Raw genomic sequence first — 20,842 nt, 5'->3', positions numbered from 1 at the left:
AAAGGCATACCATTTGTGTAATCATAAATTTTCATAGAGTAAGGTTGTTTGATTCATTCTGTTATTTTTCCCTTCCCCCCACCCCTCCCACCCCTCTTTACCCTCCATACAGTACTTCCTTCCTCCATACTTGCCCCCCTCCCTAACTCTAACTCTAACCCTAACATTAACACTTCCCTCCCCCCATTATGTGTCATCCTCCACTTATTAGCGATATCATTCGTCCCTTGTCTTTTTGAGATTGGCTTATCTCACTTAGCATGATATTCTCCAATTTCATCCATTTGCCTGCAAATGCCATAATTTTATCATTCTTTATGGCTGAGTAATATTCCATTGTATATATATACCACAGTTTCTTTATCCACTCATCAATTGAAGGGCATCTAGGTTGGTTCCACAGTCAGGCTATTGTGAATTGAGCAGCTATGAACATTGATGTGGCTGTATTTCTGTAGTATGCAGATTTTAAGTCCTTTGGGTATAGGCCAAGGAGTGGGATAGCTGGGTCAAATGGTGGTTCCGTTCCAAGTTTTCTAAGGAATCTCCACACTGCTTTCCAGAGTGGCTGCACTAATTTGCAGCCCCATCAGCAGTGTATGAGTGTACCTTTCTCCCCACATCCTCGCCAACACCTGTTGTTGCTCGTATTCTTGATAATCGCCATTCTAATTGGGGTGAGATGGAATCTTAGGGTGGTTTTGATTTGCATTTCTCTTATTACTAGAGATGTTGAACATTTTTCCATATGTTTGTTGATTGCTTGTAGATCTTCTTCTGTGAAGTGTCTATTCATTTCCTTAGCCCATTTGTCGACATGATTATTTGAATTCTTGGAGTAGAGGTTTTTGAGTTCTTTATAGATTCTGGAGATTAGTGCTCTATCTGAAGTATGATTGGCAAAGATATTCTCCCACTCTGTAGGCTCTTTCTTCGCATTGCTGATAGTTTCCTTTGCTGAGAGAAAGCTTTTTAGTTTGAATCTATCCCAGTGGTTGATTCTAGCTTTTATTTCTTGTGCTATGGGAGTCCTGTTAAGGAAGTCTGATCCTAGACCAACAAGGTGAAGATTTGGACCTACTTTTTCTTCTATAATCTGCAGGGTCTCTGGTCTGATTCTGAGGTCCTTAATCCATTTTGAGTTTAGTTTCGTGCATGGTGAGAGATATGGGTTTAGTTTCATTCTGTTGCATATGGATTTCCAATTCTCCCAGCACCATTTGTTGAAGAGGCTATCTTCTCTCCATTGCATATTTTTGGCCCCTTTGTATAGTTTGAGTTCTTCTTTTCCAATTCGTATCCTTTTAATTTCTGTGGTTTGTCTAATTGCTCTGGCCAGAGTCTCAAGAACGATGTTGAATAAAAGTGGTGAAAGAAGGCATCCCTGCCTTGTTCCAGTTTTTAGGGGGAATGCTTTCAGTTTTTCACCATTTAGAATGATATCAGCCATGGGCTTAGCATAAATGGCCTTTACAATGTTAAGGAATGTTCCCACTATCCCTATTTTTTCTAGTGTTTTGAGCATGAAGGGATGCTGTATTTTATCAAATGCTTTTTCTGCATCTATTGAAATAATCATGTGATTCTTGACTTTAAGTCTATTAATATGGTGAATTACGTTTATTGATTTCCTGATGTTGAACCAACCTTGCATCCCTGGGATGAAACCCACTTGATCATGTTGCACTATCTTTTTAATATGTTTTTGTATGCGATTTGCTAAAATTTTGTTGAGAATTTTTGCGTCGATGTTCATTAAGGATATTGGTCTGAAATTTTCTTTCCTTGATGAGTCTCTGTCTGGTTTAGGTATCAGTGTGACATTGGCTTCATAGAATGAGTTTGGGAGGGTTCCCTCCTCTTCTTTTTTATGGAATACTTTGAGAAGTATTGGAATGAGCTCTTCATTAAAGGTTTTGTAGAACTCGGCTGAGAACCCATCTGGTCCTGGACTTTTCTTTGTTGGTAGGCTTTTGATGACTTCTTCTATTTCAGTACTTGAAATTGGTCTATTTAAATTGTTTATGTCCTCCTCGTTCAGTTTAGGCAATTCATATGTCTCTAGAAACCTGTTGATGTCTTCAAAATTTTCTATTTTGTTGGAGTATAGATTTTCAAAATAGCTTCTAATTATGTTTTGTATTTCAATCCTGTCTGTTGTTATATTTCCTTGATCATTCCGAATTTTAGTGATTTGGGTTTTCTCTCGTCTTCTCTTTGTTAGTGTGGCTAAAGGTTTATCAATTTTGTTTATTTTTTCGAAGAACCAACTATTTATTTTGTCAATTGTTTGTATTGTTTCTTTTGTTTCAATTTCATTGATTTCAGCTCTGAGATTAACTATTTCCTGTCTTCTACTACTTTTGGTGCTGGTCTGTTCTTTTTCTAGGCCTTTGAGCTGTAGTGTTAGGTCATTTATTTGTTGAGTTTTACTTCTTTTATTAAATGCGCCCCATGAAATAAATTTCCCTCAAAGTACTGCTTTTATAGTGTCCCAGAGATTTTGATATGATGTTTCTTTGTTCTCATTTACCTCTAAGAATTTTTTAATTTCCTTCCTAATATCTTCTGTTATCCATTCATCATATAATAGCATATTGTTTAATCTCCAGATGTTGGAATAGTTTCTGTGTTTTACTCTTTCATTTATTTCTAACTTCAATCCATTATGATCTGATAGAATACAAGGTAGTGTCTCTATCTTCCTGTATTTGCTAACAGTAGCTTTGTGGCATAATATATGGTCTATTTTACAGAAGAATCCATGTGCTGCTGAGAAGAAAGTGTATTCGCTCTTGGTTGGATGGTATATTCTATAAATGTCTGTTAAGTCTAAATTATTGATTGTGTTATTGAGATCTATGGTTTCTTTGTTCAATTTTTGTTTGGAAGATCTGTCCAGTGGTGAGAGAGGCGTGTTAAAATCACCTAGTATTATTGTGTTATGGTCTATTTGGTTTCTGAAATTGAGAAGGATTTGTTTGACATACATGGATGAGCCACTGTTTGGGGCATAGATGTTTATGATGGTTATATCTTGCTGATTTATGCTTCCCTTAAGCAGTATGAAATGACTTTCTTTATCCCTTCTGACTAACTTTGGCTTAAAGTCCACATTATCTGAAATGAGGATGGATACTTCAGCTTTTTTGCTGAGTCCATGTGCATGGTATGTTTTTCCCCATCCTTTCACCTTTAGTCTATGGGTATCTTTTTCTATGAGGTGAGTCTCTTGCAGGCAACATACTGTTGGATCTTTCTTTTTAATCCAATCTGCCAGTCTATGTCTTTTGATTGATGAATTCAGGCCATTAACATTCAGGGTTATTATAGGGATATGATTTGGTTTCCTGGTCATTTGGTTCATTTTTTTAAATTTTATTTATTTACTTGTTTGACACAACTTGTTTCCTCCTTTATTTGACAATTCCTTTAGGATAATTCCTCCCTTTGCTGATTTGCTTCTTTGTTTTTCTTCTCTTCTTCATGGAATATTTTACCGAGAATGTTCTGTAATGCTGGCTTTCTTTTTGTAAATTCTTTTAGCTTTTGTTTATCATGGAAGGATTTTATTTCATCGTCAAATTTGAAGGTAAGTTTTGCTGGGTATAAGATTCTTGGTTGGCATCCATTTTCTTTCAGAACTTGAAAAATGTTGTTCCAGGCCCTTCTAGCTTTTAGGGTCTGGATTGAAAAATCTGCTGATATCCGTGTTGGTTTCTCCCTGAATGTAATTTGGTTCTTTTCTCTCACAGCCTTTAAAATTCTGTCTTTATTTTGTATGTTAGGTATTTTCATTATAATGTGCCTTGGTGTGGGTCTGTTGTAATTTTGTGTATTTGGAGTCCTATAAGCCTCTTGAACTTGATTTTCCATTTCATTCTTCAGATGTGGGAATTTTTCTGATATTATTTCATTGAATAAATTGTTCATTCCTTTGGCTTGTTTCTCTAGGCCTTCCTCAATCCCAATAATTCTTAAATTTGGCCTTTTCATGATATTCCATAGTTCTTGTAGATTCTGTTCATGATTTCTTACCATCTTCTCTGTTTGTTCAACTTTGTTTTCAAGGTTAAATATTTTGTCTTCAATGTCTGAGATTCTGTCTTCCAGGTGTTCTATCCTATTGGATATGCTTTCTATGGAGTTCTTAATTTGTTTTATTGTTTCCTTCATGTCAAGTATTTCTGTTTGGTTTTTTTTCAATATCTCTAACTCTTTATTGAAATGATCTTTTGCTTCCTGTATTTGCTCTTTTAATTGTCGATTGGCGCGATCATTCAATGCTTGCATTTGCTCTTTCATCTCATCATTCAGTGCATGCATTTGCTTTTTCATCTCATCGTTTGCTTCTCTGATCATTTTAATTATGTACATTCTGAACTCCTTTTCTGTCATTTCTTCTGCCATGCTGTCATTGGGTTTTATTGATGTAACATCTAGATTTGTTTGCAGCATTTTCTTTCCTTGTTTTCTCATATTGTTCAGGTATCAGTGGACCGCTGAGACATTGCAGATTTCCTCTATTGACTTACAATGTCCCTGAAGATTTCTATATATATCCCCCCTTAGCCTTCAGTAGGCTGAAGTCTTGGAGGAAGTTGATAATGCGGTGCTCCACAAGGAAGCTGCCTCTCTAGGAGTGGTGGCCTTCAGGTGGGATATAATCCCTGCTAGTGGGCAGAGGTGCCTCCACTTGTTGACCAATGGTCATCCAAAGGGGACCTTGGCTGCGGGCTGAGGCAAGGCCTGTTTGGGCCTGAGTCTCTGGTTTTACCGTCCTTGTGGGGAAACCTCACCCGGCATTGAAGACTCACCCGGTGGGGTGGTCTCGCTGGTCAGTTCCCTCCTAGAGGTTCTCCTCAATTTACAGCTACCGCCTGGGCTGGGCTGCCTTCCTCTACAAAGTTCCCAGGGGCCCAGCCCTACCTCCTGGGCCTGGGAGCCTCACCCTTCGCAGATGAATCTCCTTAGGCTGCCCGTCCTCAGAGAATCTGCCCGCAGGCCTGGAACCTTCGCTCCGCCCTAAGCCTGTCTCTGTGCGGCTCTTCCACCAAGAAGCCTCCTAGATCCTGGGACCCTGCTCTGCACCTAATCGCCTGGCTATGCGGCCCCTCCTCTGAGCAGCCACCTGGGGCCCCATACAATTGCTCGGAGTCCCAGAGACCCGCCACATGCCTCTTCCTCCAGACAGCCGCCCAGTATTCCGGTGCGGTCACTAGGAGTCCAAGAAACTCACTGCGTGCCTCCAACTCCACCAAGCACCCGTAGCCCTGGGCAATCAATCACTCCGAGTCGAAGTGACCCTCCCCGTTCCTCCTCCTTCTCCAGATAACCCCCCGGGTGTTCAGGAGCGGTCACTCTGAGTGGCTCTGAATGCACGTGACCCGCTGCACGGGTCCTCTGGGCAACCGCCCGGAGCTCTGGTGCGGTCACTCAATACCAAGCGACCCACCACGCTTCTCCTCCAGGCAGCCCCCCTGTGTTCAGGAGCTGTCACTTTAAATCCAAACAACTCACCACTCGCCTTCTCCTCTGAGCAGCCGCCTGGAGCGCTAATGCAGTCACTGCGAGTCCAAACGCCCTGCCACGCTCCTCCTCCTCCTCCTCCTACTCCTCCGGGCAGGCCCCGGTGTTCAGAAGTGGTCTGAGTCCAAACAGCTCACTGCGCAGCTTCTCCTCTGGCAACCGCCTGTAGCTCTGGTGCAGTCACTCCGAATCCAAGTGGCCACGTTCCGCCTCCTCCTTCTCAGGGCAGGCCCCAGTGTTCTGAGTCCACACAGCTCTCCTCGCCACTGCTCCCCTGGGCAGCCGCTGGAGCCCCAGTGGTTGCTCCGAGTCCCAGCGCTGTGCTGAGCGGCCTCCTTTACGGCACTCCCAGTTTTCTGAGTTCACTGCTTCAGCGAGGGGAGGCGTGTCTCGTCGGCAGCTCTAATTCACAAAGTTTCCTGCGTTCCAGGACCACCGTCCCATCCCAGACGCCTTCCCAATGGGTGAGAGTCACCAGGCTGCTTTGAGTTGGTCCCAAGTGTCTCAATATCTCCTCTTTTGAATACTGAGTCCTGGAGCAACATGAAATGCAGCCACCCTCTAGGCCGCCATCTTGAAAACCTCCACAATTTAAATAGATCAATTTCTAATAATGAAATAGAAGAAGTCATCCAAAGCCTCCCAACAAAGAAAAGTCCAGGACCAGATGGGTTCAAAGCCGAGTTCTACAAAACCTTTAAAGAAGAGTTCATTCCAACACTCCTCAAAGTATTCCATGAAATACAGGGGGAGGGAACCCTCCCATACTCATTCTATGAAGCCAATATCACCCTGATACCTAAAACAGACAGAGACACATCAAGGAAAGAAAATTTCAGACCAATATCCTTAATGAACATCGATGCAAAAATTCCAACAAAATTTTAACAAATGACATACAAAAATACATTAAAAAGAGTGCACCACAATCAAGTGGATTTTATCCTATGGATGCAAGGTTGTTTCAACATCTGGAAATCAATAAATGTAATTCACCATACCAACAGACTTAAAGTCAAGAATCAAATGATTATTTCAATAGATGCAGAAAAAGCATTTGATAAAATACAGCATCCCTTTATGCTCAAGACACTAGAAAAAATAGGGATAGTGGGAACATTCCTTAACATTGTAAGGACCATCTATGCTAAGCCCATGGCCAATATCATTCTAAATGGTGAAAAACTGGAAGCATTCCCCCTAAAAACTGGAACAAGGCAGGGATGCCCTCTTTCACCACTTCTATCCAACATTGTTCTCTAGCCAGAACTCTAGCCAGAACAATTAGACAGACTAAGGAAATTAGAGGGATATGAATGGGAAAAGAAGAACTCAAACTATCCCTATTTGCTGATGATATGATTATATATTTAGAGGAACCAGGAAATTCCACCAGAAAACTTTTAGAACTCATAAGTGAATTCAGTAAAGTAGCAGGTTATAAGTTCAATGCTCATAAATCTGTTGCATTTTTATTCATAAGTGATGAATCCTCAGAAAAAGTAGTTAGGAAAACAACCCCATTCACAATAGCCTTGAAAAAAAAAATTACTTGAGAATCCATCTAACAAAAGAGGTGAAAGACCTCTACAATGAGAACTACAGAACACTAAAGAAAGAAATTTAAAAATCCTTAAAAGATGGAAAAATCTCCCATGTTCTTGGATAGGCAGAATTAATATTGTCAAAATGACCATACTAGCAAAAGTGCTATACAGATTCAATGCAATTCCAATTAAAATCCCAATGATGTACTTCACAGAAATAGAGCAAACAATCATGAAATTCATTTGGAAGAATAAAAAACCCAGAATAGCTAAAGCAGTCCTTAGCAGGGAGAGTGAAGCAGGGGTATCACAATACCAGAACTTCAACTATACTACAAAGCAATAGTAACAAAAACAGCATGGTATTGGCACCAAAATAGACAGGTAGATCAATGGTACAGAATAGAGAACACGGACACAAACCCAAATAAATACAATTTTCTCATACTAGACAAAGGTACCAAAAATATGCAAAGGAGAAAAGATAGCCTCTTCAACAAATCGTGCTGGGAAAACTGGAAATCCATATGCAACAGAATGAAACTAAACCCCTATCTCTCACCCTGCACAAAACTCAACTCAAAATGGATCAAGGATCTCGGAATCAGACCAGAGACCCTGCAGATTATAGAAGAAAAAGTAGGTCCAAGTCTTCAACATGTTGGTTTAGGATCAGACTTCCTTAACAGAACTCCCAAAGCACAAGAAATAAAAGCACGAATCAATTACTGGGATAGATTCAAGCTAAAAAGCTTTCTCTCAGCAAAGGAAACTATCAGCAATGTGAAGAGAGAGCCTAGAGAGTGGGAGAATATCTTTGCCACTCATACTTCAGATAGAATGCTAATTTCCAGAATATATAAAGAACTCAAAAAACTCTACACCAAGAATACAAATAATCCAGTTGACAAATGGGCTAAGGAAATGAATAGACACTTCACAGAAGAAGATCTACAAACAATCAACAGATATGTGAAAAAATGTTCAACATCTCTAGTAATGAAACAAATGCAAATCAAAACTACCCTAAGATTCCATCTCATCCCAATTAGAATGGCAATGATCAAGAATACAAGCAACAATAGGTGTTGGAGAGGATGATGGGAAAAAAGGTACACTTATATATTGCTGGTGGGGTTGCAAATTAGTGCAGCCACTCTGGAATATAGAGTGGAGATTCCTTTGAAAACTTGGAATGGAACCACCATTTGACCCAGCTATCCCACTCCTCAGCCTATACCCAAAGGACTTAAAATCAGCATACTACAGAGATACAGCCACATCAATGTTCATAGCTGCTCAGTTCACAATAGCCAGATTGTGGAACCAACCTAGATGCCCCTCAATTGATGAATGGATAAAGAAACTGTGGTGTATATATATATACAATGGAATATTACTCAGCCATAAAATAATAAAATTATGGCATTTGCAGGCAAATGGGTGAAATTGGAGAATAGCATGCTAAGTGACTTAAGCCAATCTCAAAGAACCAAAGGAGGAATGATTTCGCTGAGAAGCGGATGATGACTCATAATGGGGTGTGGGAGGGGGGCAAGAATGGAGGAAGGAGGGACTGTATAGAGGGAAAAGAAGGGTGGGAGGAGTTTGGGGAAAGAGAAAAAAATAACAGAATGAGTCAAAAACTATTACCCTATGTAAAGGTATGTTTACAACAAGTGGTATGCCGCTACTTCATGTACCAACAGAGAAACAAGATGTATCTGATTTGTTTACAATAAAAATAAATTAAAAAAAAAAAAAAAAAAAAAAAAAAACACAACCAGGGCTAGGAGTGATAGGGCAGAGCCTAAGTGTGACATGGGCCCAAGAGTAGGAATCACCAGCACGGATTTGATAGAGGAGGTGGATCCTGAGATTTAGAAAACAGAAGGATGAAGAAATGTCTTCATAGGTGGGAGTGGGTTGAATTCTAAGAGGTATCACATTCAAACTGGCTTTAGAAAGTTATTTTGGCATTGATAGTAAGCACAGAATTGAGGGAATGATACTTGAGAGAAAATCAACTATGAATTTCTCAAAAAGGGGATGTGAGAGCCAGGATGATGGTACATAGATGGAAAAATAGAGGTAAAAATACTAAATGGAAGCTACTTTTAATCTCTTTTATTAGAATTAGAAATTTACTTGCTTCAATCAAAGGATCACAGTCATGGTCAGAGTTGCAATGGATTCTAGAACTCATTCCATCTAACTGGTCTATTTTACAGGGAGAAAAGTCGGTATTTGTATTAAGAAAGCATTTAAAACAAAAGTGCAGTATACATTTATTTATGTCTTTTATTAGGAAATTCTGCAGGAAATAGATGGCTTTCTAAGAAAAATGAACTGAAGATAAAAGAATAAAATACAAAAAAAAGAAATGAAATTTTAAATGATGACCAATAATTATTTTTAGAAAAGATGCCAACTCCAGGTAGTTTTATGGGTTAATTATTTCAAGTTTTAAAAAATATATGCTACCTATATTACATGATCTATTTAGTACAAAACAAAAAGGGAGGTCCTAAATAATTTAAAGAATTTTATAAAATCCAACTGCAAAATCTGACAAATATTGAACTTTAAAATAGAATCCAATCCTACTTATGTATATAAATCTAGTTTTTCTTAATAAAAAACATTAAAAAATCAAGCCATTGTAATATGCTGATTTTAAGTCCTTTGGCTATAAACCAAGGAGTGGGATAGAGGACTTAAAATCAGCACATTACAATGATGCAGTCACATCAATGTTTATAGCAGCTCAACTCACAATAGCTAACCGAGGTGCCCTTGGACAGACGAGTGGAGAAAAAAATGTGGTATATATATATATACCACGGACCATTACTCAGCCTTAAAGAAGAATTAAATTATGGCATTTGTGGGTAAATGGATGAAGCTGGAGAATATCAAGCTAAGTCAAATAAGCCAATCCCCAAAAACTAAAGGCCAAATGTTTTCTCTGATATGCAGATGCTAATTCACAGTAAGGTGGGCCAGCTAAGGAAGAATAGAGTTACTTTAAATTAGCAAGAGGGGAGTGTAGGGAGGGGAGGGAATAGGGGGTAGGAAGGATAGTAGAATGAATCAGATATTATTATTCTACATACATTTATAACTATATGACTGGTGGGATTCTACATCATGTACAATCAGAGGAATGAGAAATTATACTCCATCTATATATGATGTATCAAAATGCATTCTACTGTCATATATAACTAATTAGAACAAATTAAAAAAATCAAGCCCAGAAATGTATTGTAAGACTACATTAAAACTAAGTAAGATATATTCCACTAATATACTAGTGGTTCAAAATCTATTAATTTAATTCAAACAGTATTAGATCAAACCCATAAAAGCATGACGTTTATAAGACATGCCTAAAAAATATGTGATAAAAGCACCCCCAATTAAATTTTAATTAAAAACTTTCATACCTAAAGGAGGAATACAATTTCCTTTTTTAATTTTGCAATTTTGGTGACCAAACTCAAGGCCTTCGCTTGCATGCTCTGCAAGTGTTCTACCACTGACCTATATCCCCAGTCCAAAATTCACCTTTTTAACATGATAAATTTTGGCTGCTGTCACTAGTACTAATCTGCATTATTCTGTCAGTTTTAGTCAATGAGGTAATATAGGATAAAAATAAAGTTTAGTTATTAGGGAAAAAAACCCAAATTTTAGAAATAATTGGAATCTAGTAAACCATAAACCTAGTAAGTGTAAGTAAAATATTTCTTATATACCTAATAAAAGGAAGAAAAGTGCTGATATTCCAGTTAGAAAATATAAGCAAATTATTGTAGTCATGTTTACATAAAAGGACAATTAAATAAAATCAAAATAATCTAGTAACAATTATAATTACTAATGTATTGAAGTTATTACTCCATATGCCATATGCCAAGTACTTTTATATATATTATTTTATTTAGTACTACTCTGCTGTAAATACGCTTGTGTTATTAATTCAATTAAGAAGAAAAAAATTAGACTTCAGAAGATTGATTTGCCCGAGTTTACTTTATCAGTACAATAAATGTAGAGAAATAAGAAAATAATGTCAAAACTTTTTTGATTGGCCTCAAAGAAAGCCTGAATAACTGAGGCGTATACATTATCTGTAAATCAGGAGATTAATATCAAGAGATATTAGTTTTCCCAATGTTCATGTACATGTTAAATTCTAAAGTTTATTGACAATCATAAGGGAGCATAAACTCCAAACATTTACAGAGGAGGCACATGAAGCAGTCTGAGAAGCAGCTTCAATCATGAATATTTGGATGTAAAAAATAAGCCACCGATGCTGTGAAAGAGCACTGAACGACCAGGGAGAACCTTTATCATGCTTATGCATGTGAGAAGGCAGGATGTGATGATTTCTGTGAGGCATTATTTCTTATAGAAACTTTATTTGCAGCCCTGCATCCTTCGCAGGCTTTTCTTTCATCATACCTTCACAGTCGCTTTGAAGAAAGGATGCTGTTGGATCATCAAGGAAGGCATTTTTCATCATTTGTTTTTCATTACTTGGATTAAATAACTTTCTTCAGTGGGGTGCTCCATAGAGTCTTAGGTATAGTTGTGAATTTCCCTGACTCCAAGTATTTGAGCTTATTTTTCCATAAGCTTAATTTCAGGGATATCTCTCTATGTTTCAGGGATATCTCTCTATGTTTCTATGTTTCTATGTACGTATGTGTGTATGTATTTTTGAATCTATCTAGTCTATCTATCTTCATCCATTTGTATTTCTATAATGGAATACCACAGATTTCCTAAATGATAAATAAAGGTTTACCTGGCTCCAGGTTCTAGAGACTGTGAAGTCCAGTATCAAGCCGGTGGCATCTGGTGAGAGCCTTCTAACCGAATCACAAGATTACAAAGCAGAAGGAATCACATAGTGGCACAGAGAAGCACACTAACTCAGGTCTTGCTAGTTATAAAGTCACTATTGCCATCATGCAGATCCCACCTCATTTAACTTTAATCACTTCTGAAAGGCCCCACCTCCAAATACCATTAACATATGGATTTCGGGACTAAGTTTCCCCACATGAACTTTTGGAGAACATACACAAATTGTAACAGCTTCTGTGTGCTGAATGCTCACTTAGGCTTGAGGAGAGCTCTCTCTCTCAACTCTATTTCCCAACAGGCCTTGTCCTGATCCTTTATGGATGACCATAAAATCTTGTTCCCCTCTCTCATGGTCACACAGGGAGACCCCATTTCCCAGACTTCCTTGTTTAAGTGGGGTCATGTGAAGTGAGATATGAGCAGAAGTGCTACCTGTTCTTGAAGGCTGGTGTCACTGAAGCTCTTTCTGTCTCTACTAGTTAGTCATATACAACATGCTGACTTTGGAAGTTGACTGCTCAGTACAGAAGGAGACTGAATCCCTGAACCACTGCTTGTGTTGGTGGGCTTTCCCTCAGCATAACAAATACCTACGAAAGTCAGTTTAAAAGGAGAGATGATTCATTTGGCTTTACAATTTCAGATGAGTCAGTCTATTTGGCCACACTACTTGGCAGTGTATCTGGCACAGAGCATGTGATGAAGAAACTGTTCATCTCATGGTGGTCAGGAATCCCAGAGAGAGAGAGAAAAGGGCAGGGATTCCAGTCCTCTAGGCCCCGCCTCCTATAAGTTCCACCACCTCTCAATAGCCCCACAAGCCCAGGACCAAGCCTTTAACACATGGGCCTTTGAGGGACACTTACAAACCATAGGTGTCCTTAAAAGAGGAATGCCAGGAATGCCTGATTTGAAGTTGATACTTGTGTTAAATCACTGAGTTTGGGGGTATCTGTTAAAACAGATAGTATTGCCCAGAAAGAGTTCTACCTAGTGTAGCTTAGGCATAGATGTCAGGGAGTAGACAATAAGATTCAGACTGTCCAGTCTCATACCAGAGCCACAGTTTTCCAACACAACAGAGAAATTCTCCAGATAGTTGGTCATGTAAGGATCAAGAAAGATCCTATTTAGCCTGGCTATTGTCATAGATTGCTACAGCATTCATTTCTAATTTTTAGAAGTCATGTTACCAATGCTCTGTGGACCCTTTTGATTTGTTTTTATTCTGGTGTGTGAAAGAAAGAAAAGCTCAATTTCATTTTATAAGAGAGAGGAGAGGACCTGGTGCCGTGACACACACCTGTAATCCCAGTGGCTCAGGAGACTGAAGCAGGAGGATCTCAAGTTCAAAGCCAGCCTCTGTAACTTAGCAAAGCCTGAAGCAACTCAGTGAGACCCTGTCTCTAAAATATAAAAAAGGGCTGGTGATGTGGCTCAGTGGTTAAGCACCCCTGTGTTCAATCCCTGGTACTAGAGATAGAGAGAGAGAGAAGAGATCCCTGATATTTGAAGGAAAGGATATTATGAAATGAGATATAACATCTGCAGGCTTCAGTTAAGCTGATATGTGGGCCCCTTGTATGTACTTCTCCTGCCCCTGCTATCTAGTTGAGCCCAGAGTTTTCTTTTTCTTATTGATTACAGGCCAGACTATTGATGTCTTGGTGATATTTTTGACTTGGTTCAAAATTATGTTTTAGTTAGACATTTTTCTAGGTTTTCTTGTATGCGGTGTTTTTATGTGATGGATACTATAATAAATGTTTTTCAAGTATTATCACATCCTATACTCAAAAAGATCTTGCAATATGATCCCAGTATCACATGTATTTTTTGACTGATATTATGTTAAACTAATTACTAGTGGCCAGCCTCTCAAATAGGAACTAGATAGGAAAATAATTTAAAAATCTAGCATTCTCTGGCTTAGATTGGAAAACATTTTAGTGAACAAGAGATGGAGATATATAGAAAGGAGGAATGGTATTAGTGTTGATAATGGAGGCATGCTTTCTACCAACCCAAAATCGTTTTGTATTGTCATTGTTATTTTTAATCTTTAATGTGGTTTGCTGGTCTATTTCTCTGGTTATGAGATATGTTAATTAGCTTTCATACACTGTAGAACAACACCTGAGATAATCTGTTTAAAAGGAGGAGACATTTATTGTGACTCACAGTGTTCCAGGTTCCAGTCTGTACTGATGAGGAAATTTTCTTTGCCAAGAAGCAAAGAGAGAGAAGAGACAAGTGTCCCACAATCCCTTTGAGAGCATGCCCCTGTGACCTTAAGCCTTTCAGTAGGCCTCACTTCTTAAAGATTCCACTGCCTTCCAATATTTCCAAGTTGAGGACCAAGCCATTAACACGTGGGCTTTTGGAGAACATTCATATCCAATCTAAAACATAAAGAATCACACAGTGAGAAAGGCCCTTTGTGCTTTCTATGTGTTCCAAGGTGGGAAGGGGGAATCAACTTGTCTCCACTAATCCAAGAGATTACAGTATAAATAGAGAGTTCATTTCATAAATATGCAAATTAACAGATACACATACTAAACAGGGCAGCTGACAGGTGCATCCTTGGATGTGAGTGAGATTCCCTTTTTAGGTACACAGCTGGAAGACCAATTAAAATACCTGGGTATCAGCTTATTTCTCATGACCCTAAGGCATTCTTCTCCATGGGACACCAGAATTGAGTGGAGCCTCTGCCTGTTTTCAGTCCTGCTCCTTTATCTTCAAAAGAGATAAAATGCATTAGCAACTACAGTCCTCCCTGCACTGGGGCTTCTCCTATCTGCATCCCAGACTAAAGTTTACTTTTTGGAATTCTAATTCCCAAAACTTAGTGCTCTACCACCAGCCCTTTCTACTTCCTATCTTTTCATTTTGTGAAAATATACTGTGATAACCTTAAAGTTTTTCTTGCTGCAGATCTTGTATACTTTGTTCAAAAAGTGGAGGATGAACAATCTTCCACCTTAGAGTTCTTCAAGAAAGAAGGTGTGTCTCTTTCATGTGTGTATCAGCATTTGCTATCAATCATAAGTCTCTTTTTGTCACTGTTGCCTTGCAAACATTGGGAAATGTCATACTGTTGCAGTGACTAATTTGTGTGTGTGTGTGTGTGTGTGTGTGTGTGTGCATGTGTGTGCATGAGATATAACACTATCTTTTTTTATAGCAATATTTTCCCCTCTGCAGATATTCATGAAGATTTGTGGGGTGGTTGAGAACAGAAGATCTTAAACACAGAAAATTAAAACTTCTTTTTGAAAGAGGGCTTAAAATATATGATACCTTTCAACATAAATCATATTAATGAATTTAAAGCCCTTATGACATTATATATTTGATATTCTTACCCCTTGGTCTAAAACTTTTAAAACCTATTTAAATAGGAAAATGGTTCGCTAGTATTCAAGGATATGCTTACCATTGCCAAACTATCTGGCCCCTTATTGAGAGCACTTTGAAAAATTCTAGACGCCTAGGCCTTAATGGATATTGTCACATTGGATGACAGGAAGCATTCTCCTGAAAGACTCCAGGAGCTCCTTTCAGAGATGGGACGAATCAAGGTTAATTTACATTTCTGAACCTATTCTTTGCATTATTGTATGCTGACACGATTGAGTTCCAAAGAGACAATCAACATAATGTAGTAAAGCACAACTTTAATGCTATTAAAAGCCAGGAATAGCCATGATTAATTACCACTGAAGCTGAAGGAAAGAAGGGAGGACTCTCAGAGTCAGTTTAATTAATCACTTGGTTTAGAATTAATACAATCCCTCTAAACTTTTTGAGAAAGAATCTTGGATAAAGAATAAATGGTGTTTACTATTCAGGAAATTGACATAAGCTCTTAATCTAAAGAACATCTGAGGTGTCTTCGAGTCATATGCTTTTATTTTTCTTTAATTTAAAAAAAGTAAACAAAATTACTTCTACTCTGGTTTTGAGAAAATAGATGGTAATGCAATCCGAGGGTTTAAAGAAGCCTTTGCAAAGAGGTGGCCACCTCATTTAGGCTACGCACACCTTATGTGGCATGTGTGTGCTAATGATAGGAAATCAGAATCCTACTGAAGTGGGCCACACTAAGAGCATTGATATAAGAGAAAAGTTGGTAGTTATACAGAGCATTTAATCAATGGGCACAACCAAATCAGAGAGCTCCAACTTATAACTGTTCAGCCTGAATAATCTGCTCAGACAGCTGGCACTTGAGATTAACTGCATGGTTGAAAACTCCTGTATTACAAGGTGGAAAGGAGCACCCATCAAATTTCAGATTATTGAGGGAAATAGTGACGTACATTTGGGGCAGATTTTATTTCTCTAAAGTGAACCGAAATGAAGCGAACACTGTGCAAAGCTCTAGCTATCCATCGACTACTTCATATGTCTTTCCACTGAAGCCCCCCCACCTTGTGCTCAAGGAAGAATAATATCAACAAACACCACCACAGCAGCAAGTGCTTGTTAGTAGCTTTGTGTGGATCAGACATGGCATTTTCATGCATTATCTCATTTAACTTTGTAAGTTGTCACAACAACCCCTTTCAATACTACAGCTGGGAATGGGTAGAACCAGAATTTGAATCTTGTTAATCTGACTTCAGGAAAGATCACTGAAAGTAAAATAATATCATTTTACAGAGCCATTTGGATCACAGTAAGCATCAATGATTCCTTAATCCAAAGTATAAACATTATATGAAAATGTAATTGACATTTATAATCATAGGTGGGTCACTATCTTTTTTTCTCTGAGATCCCCCCAAACCAAGTTCAGATACTGGTATTATTAATGCAGGAGACCTCCTCTCAAGTATTCCTTCAAAAACAGAGGCTCTCAAACCACCTTTGCTAAAGAAGCATCTTTGAAGTTGATGTGCCAAAACAAAAATTTGTCTGATTACCTTGCTGTAGGCATCATTTATGTGATCAAACAGCGAAAGAGTATGAATGCTCAGTATGATGTGTATGCATTGATCATTGGTAAGTGGAGGAAGTGTTTAAAAGGGGCACAAAAGATAAGAGAAAATTTCTAAGATGAAACCAAAGTTAAAACAGAATATGATAGTACTTTATATAGAGGTTGGTTTCTAATATCATATCATAAAACAAAAGTAACATCCATTGAACATTACCAGTAAAAAAAAGAAAATAAAAAAAGTCAAAACATTACCAGTAAAAAAGAGCATGTGGGAAACTATACCATTTCCCAAGTTCCATACAGGAGCATTGAATGAGACAGCTCTGTCTTCATATGGGCTTAGATGAAGGAGTCACTTTATGCTTGGGAATATGTTTCTGGTGTGTGCCTCTATACACCAAATGACACTGTATGTGGCTAAACACTCATTTTTGCCCCCAGGCTTAATGTAAATAAATGCTTATTAAGGGGGCTATTTTAGCTCCACTACTTGAATTTGCCTCTTTTCCTGTTTTCTCTTAGCTTTCTTTCATGGCTACAGGTTCTTAACCAAATTCTTTAAAGTTAAAAGTGCATATAAAGTAAATTCACTCCACCATGATGATTTCTAATGACACAAGCTAAAGCTAACTGATGGTTGCACTACGGCCTTGAGTTGGTAAATGGTTAGACTGAATTGGAAAGGTGAGATGATGGTTCCGTTCTGTGCCTCTTACTGCATTCATTTACTTAGGAGAATAACTTCACCACTCTATTGTTTGAGCTGGAATTGTTTCAAAATGATGGTAACAATGTCAATAATGATCATGTTATCAAAGATGATAGGTAATGATAATAGCAATCAGAAGAAAGAGGAGGAAGAGGAAGGGGATGAGAAGAATTAATATTGTAATATTTATGGAATTTTACCATGTGCCAAGCACTGCACTAAGTGTTTCTCTTGGATTATATCCTATAACTATCACAAGAACTGTGCTGTTTTTCAACACTTTCAATTTGCAAATTGGGAAGTAACTTGCCAATTAGTAAGTTACCTGAACTAGTAGAATGATATATCCAGCATTTAAATCCATGCAGTTTGATGCTGGAGCCTGTGGTAAAAATTAGCATGGTACTCATTGAACGGGGTGGCAGCTTTTGAGATTTGCATGGTCTCTTCGCAAGTAGATTCTGGCCTACACATACGGAACCATGTCTAGGGAACCTGCAGTTGGCATTGATCTTGGCACCACCTACTCTTGTGTGGGTGTATTCCAACATGGAAAAGTGGAGATAATTGCCAATGATCAGGGGAACTGAACTACCCCAAACTATGTCGACTTCGCTGATACTGAATGATTGATTGGTGATGCTTCAAAGAATCAGGTTGCAATGAACCCCACCAACACAGTTTTTAATGCCAAATGTCTGATAGGACGTAGATTTGATGATGCTGTTGTGCAGTCTGATATGAAGCACTGGCCCTTTATGGTGGCAAATGATGCAGGCAGGCCCAAAGTTCAAGTAGAATACAAGGGAGAGACAAAAAGTTTCTATCCAGAGGATATATGTCTTCTATGGTTCTGACAAAGATGAAGGAAATTGCAGAATTCTACCTTGGGAAGACTATTACCAATGCTGTGGTCAGTGCCAGCTTACTTCAATGTCTCTCAGCGTCAGGCAACCAAAGATGCCGGAACCATTGATTAGGATAATCAATGAGCCAACTACTGCTGCTATTGCCTATGGTTTAGACAAAAAGGTTGGAGCTGAAAGAAATGTGCTGATTTTTGATTTAGGAGGTGTCACTTTTGATGTGTCAATCCTCACTATTGAGGATGGAATCTTAGAGGTCAAATCCACAGCTGGAGACACCCACTTAGTTGGAGAAGACTTTGACAGCCATATGGTCAATCATTTTATGGCTGAGTTCAAGCACAAGCATAAGAAGGACATCAGTGAGAACAAAAGAGCCCTCTGACATCTCCATACTGCAAGTGAAAGAGCTAACTAAGCACGCTCTCTCTTCCAGCACACAGGACAGTATTGAGATTGATTCTCTTTATGAAGGAATTGACTTCTATACCTCCATTACATGTGCTTGATTTGAAGAGTTGAATGCTGACCTGTTCTGCGGCACCCTCAATCCTGTGGAAAAAGTTCTTTGAGATGCCAAACTAGACAAGTCACAGATCCATGATATTGTACTGGTGGGTAGTTCTACTCGTATCCCCAAGATTCAGAAGCTTCTGCAGGACTTCTTCAATGGCAAAGAACTGAATAAGAGCATCAACCCTGATGAAGCTGTTGCTTATGGTGCAGCTGTCCAGACAGCCATTTAATCTGAAGATAAATCTGAAAATGTTCAAGATTTGCTGCTCTTGGATGTCACTCCTCTTTCCCTTGGTATTGAAACTGCTGGTGGAGTCATGACTGTCTTCATCAAGTGTAATACCACCATTCCTACCAAGCAGATGCAGACCTTCACGACCTACTCTGACAACCAGCCTGGTGTGCTCACTAAGGTATATGAAGGTGAGTGCCATGACCAAGGATAACAACCTGCTTGGCAAGTTTGAACTTACAGGCATACCTCCTGCACCTTGTGGTGTTCCTCAGATTGAAATCACTTTTGATATTGATGCCAATGTCATCCTCAATGTCTCTGCTGTAGACAAAAGTACAGGAAACGAGATTACCATCACTAATGACAAAGGTCATTTGAGCAAGGCAGACATAGAGCACGTGGTCTAGGAAGCTGAAAAGTACAAAGTTGAAGATGAAAAGCAGAGGGACAAGGTGTCATCTAAGAACTCACTTGAGTCCTATGCATTCAACATGAAATCAACTGTTAAAGATGAGAAACTTCAAGGAAAGATAAATGATGAGGACAAACAGAAGATTCTTGACAAATGTAATGAAATCATCAACTAGCTGGATAAGAATCAGACTGCAGAGAAAGAAAAATTCGAATATCAGCAAAAAGAGCTGGAGAAAGTCTGCAACCCCATCATTACCAAGCTGTACCAGAGTGTAGGAGGTATACCAGAAGGAATGCCTGGGGGCTTCCCTGGTGGGGAAGCTCCTCCCTCTGTTGGTGCTTCCTCTGGGCCCACCATTGAAGAGGTTGATTAAGTCAGTCTAACTATAGATGTAGCATTATTCCACAGTAAAATATGCAAGGACCCAAATTTGTAGCAAATTCTGTGGCAGTTTTAATGTTGATGCTATAATAAATTACTGGGCATTCCCAATACTTGAATATGGAACATGTACACAGGGAAAAGGAAATAACATTGCACTTTATAAACGCTGTCTTCTAAGTGGAAAATGCAATGTCTTAAATAAAACTGTATTTAAAATTGGCACCATGAAGAAAATCAGCATGGTGTGTGTCGATGTCATCGCCCAGCTCCTTCCACCACTTTAGTGTCTATTGGTCACCAAGTCTGGTAAATTTTGCCCCCTATAAATTCATTTCTTCTTGTCACACCTCTGCTAGTAATGCTAGGTTCAGCCTTTCCTCCTGGGCTGTAACAATTTGTATCTGCCAAACTGGCGTCTTTCCATCTAGTCTTCACTTTCTCAACCCATTCTGTCAACCCAGGGCTGTCAGAGTGATATCACTGAAAAACAAATGTCTCCTTATTGTCCCCATTTTGAACCTGCTCTAGGACTCCCCACTGCAGAGGTATCACCAAATACTTTAATGTGGCATACAGAAACTCTGTCATCTTGCTGCTGTCTTCCTTTCTAATCTCGGCTTCTGCTAACCACACCTACTCCTGGCTCAAGCATATCAAATGACTTTCCTTGTTTATTGTATAATTGATTATTCTGCCTGGGGCTTAACTTTTCTTCCCAGCTCCCATACTCAGCTTCCTTCTTTTCTTGGAAAACTCTATCCTTCAGTTCTAACTTACGTGTCACCTTCATTGAGATGTTGTCCCTGATC

The 20,842-nt window shown here is 38.8% G+C and overlaps 1 pseudogene across 1 annotated transcript; it reads left to right on the top strand.

Moving 5' to 3' along the window:
* The first annotated feature begins 18,036 nt into the window (after nt 1-18,036).
* Nucleotides 18,037-20,192, top strand: LOC306661305 (heat shock cognate 71 kDa protein-like; annotated as a pseudogene). The gene has a single exon. The product of its transcript is annotated as a heat shock cognate 71 kDa protein-like (transcript).
* The last annotated feature ends 650 nt before the right edge of the window (nt 20,193-20,842 follow it).

Source organism: Sciurus vulgaris (genome assembly GCF_902686455.1).
Source record: "Sciurus vulgaris genome assembly, chromosome: 5".
NCBI lineage: Eukaryota > Metazoa > Chordata > Mammalia > Rodentia > Sciuridae > Sciurus > Sciurus vulgaris.
The sequence above is the reverse complement of the archived record's forward strand: the minus strand, read 5'-3'. Positions and strand labels throughout refer to the sequence as shown.